The following is a 2,579-nucleotide window of genomic DNA, read 5'->3' on the forward strand; positions in this document are numbered from 1 at the left end:
CAGCAAAGCTTCACGCACACAGCGGGTGGCTAGTGACGTTCCATCTCTCCCCTCCTTTCCTACACTAAGGCATGCAATCCCACCCAGGCAGTGGCTCATGGCAGCATTTTGCTGGGGTAGATGGTGGTAGTAGACGCAACAAAGGAGACTTTACTGAATCAGGAAGCCAGCAGGTCCCCTGTGACAGGGAGAAAGCATTTAGTCCAGTGCAACAGGTTGGCAGTCCACAATTTGCTCATAGGGGAGGAACCGAATGGCAGTGGAAATATTGGTAGGAAAAGGATCAGCTAAACAGGTCCCAAGTGTCCTGTTCTTGCTTTACATCTTCAACCCTTGAGGTTTCATGTGTTGTGCTGGGACAGACTGCTTGGGGACAGCTGCCCTTGGCTCCTCCCTGCTTACCTGCCCACCCGCCAATGTGGGTCATCGCTAATTGTCAGCAAACAGCCTGCTTTGGAAGCTGGTTCTAGGATTTACAAGAGTACCCTTTCCAGTAATCCAACAGGGGGGTGGGGGATTAACATTTACAGACAAACTCCTGAAGGAGACCAGGGTGGTGTCCCACTTGGCAGGGCAGGCTCAAACACCAGTCAAGACTCATTCATCACATAAGGTCAAGAGAGCTGAGGCACTCAGCTTTGCTTGGAAGAGGGCTTTGGGAGGCACTGGGGAATGAAAGGGAGTTAAAAAACCCTTTTTGTGGCTTCTCTGATTATCAGCAAGAAGAGTAAACTGGATCTTTAAAATGAGCAACTCAAAAACCAGATCTCAGGAGCTCCAGAGATGGATTTAAAAACTAAAAGGTGGGAGGCAGCAGAACAAGTTTAAAAAAAGGAAAAAAAGGAAAAAAAAAAAAAAAAAAAAAGAGGCAGCAGGGTTGGAGGGAGGTCCAAAGCCAGCAGTATGAGCAGCTTCAAATCTCTTCCCCTCTTTTTTCCTAGCCTCCATGCTGATCTCTGGGAAAGGTCTTCCCTCTTTATAAGTCCCCAACCCCATACAGCTCTTGTACTCCTGGAATCTGCCCTGGAATGCATAGCTGTGCTCCATCTGGGGAGATGGGTCTCCACACACCATGGGAGCAGGCTCTGGAATCCCAGATGCCAAAATGGACAACTGCTGGCCATTACTTTATTACCCCTCACTCTAGCACTTTATGTGTGGAGAGAAGTGCAGGGTAGCTAGCCCTAAGATTCTTAGCTATGTCCCTCACAATGAAGAAAAGGAGGCTTACTCTAAAAAAACATGTCCTGGGGTAAGTGCCTTTAGTCACAGGAGTGCTACTCTGTGCTGCAGTGAACCAGCCTGTCTCTGTCCCACGTCTCTGGAATGATCAGGTCACACTGAGCACTGTGCCAGATCACTTGCCCCCTCTTCACTTTTCCAAAGGAAGCGGGGGGAGGGAGGGGAATTGGTTAGGTTTTTTTAAAAACTGAAAGTGCAGGCTTTCAGGCTAGCAGACAAGGATGCTGCTTGGGCTACATGGCTCTCACTGCTTCCAGGAAGTGGTGCTGCCGCCTCAATAAAGTTTTCCTCCCCACAAGATCCAGAACCAAATGTCAACTTGCAGCTATGAATAAGGATTCAGAACCCAAGATCTGTTTGGAGACCACTCCAACCTAACATCTGTGGATGCTGCTCTAATTGGTAAGAAAGAGCTTGTCACATGGGAGATACGGCACATACAACCCTGTCTGCAGAAGCAGAAGTCCAATACACACAGACCAGTAGCTCTTTCCGTATGGCAGCAATGGGTGCAGCTAGCATAGTGTTTACATAACAGGGCTGTCTGAACTGATGCTGGCTCTGACCAAGCAGGAGAGACACCTCAAGCAGGACTCTTTGGGCCTGGGGAAGAGGGTATCAGAAGTGAAGTCTCTGGGCTTACAAAGTGCTGGGGGGGTTTTCTTCAGCTTTCACAAGAGACAAAGTGCAGGCAGGGAAGACAGCAGAACACAGCTGCCTTGTAGTAATGCCCTGCCCTCCTCATTTGCTGAGATGGGAAAGGGAAAATAGCTGGGGGAATCTCTTTTCAAATGGCAATGGCACTGCTGATGCCAACCTGTTTTGAAGGGCTTTGCGCAATAATGGCATGGCAGTCTAAACCCTAGGGGCCGAAGGGAGACCGGGCTCACTGACCTAAGCTGTTCACAGGGATGCAGCTATAATCACGTAGACAAGCAAGCCCTAACTATGCACATTGGAGCAGCACACAATAAAACTGCACAAAAAAGAAACCTGCCCTCTCCTCACTTGCCCCCAACAAGGTGGCCTGCTGCCCAATGGACAAAAGAATGCCCAGGACAAAGCCATTTTTACATCGGGGTCCACAGAGGCTCTTGGTGAGAACATGGGTTACTTTATCCTCCTGTCTCTGGGCCAAAAACCCCCAAAACCTCACTGAAGTAAAAAGGGTAAGAAAACATGGGAATCAAGTTTAAAAAAAAAAAAAAAAAAAAAAATAATAAAAAAAAAAAAAAAAAAAAAAAAAAAAAAATCAGTGCATAAGGAGCGCCACCCCACACAGCCCAACGACTCCAAGGTTCTCTCTCTTTCCAAGAAGCTGTATTTATAAGATTTCA

The sequence above is a fragment of the Crocodylus porosus genome, unplaced genomic scaffold (genome assembly GCF_001723895.1).
Source record: "Crocodylus porosus isolate Cpor-Errol unplaced genomic scaffold, CroPor_comp1, whole genome shotgun sequence".
Taxonomy (NCBI): domain Eukaryota; kingdom Metazoa; phylum Chordata; order Crocodylia; family Crocodylidae; genus Crocodylus; species Crocodylus porosus.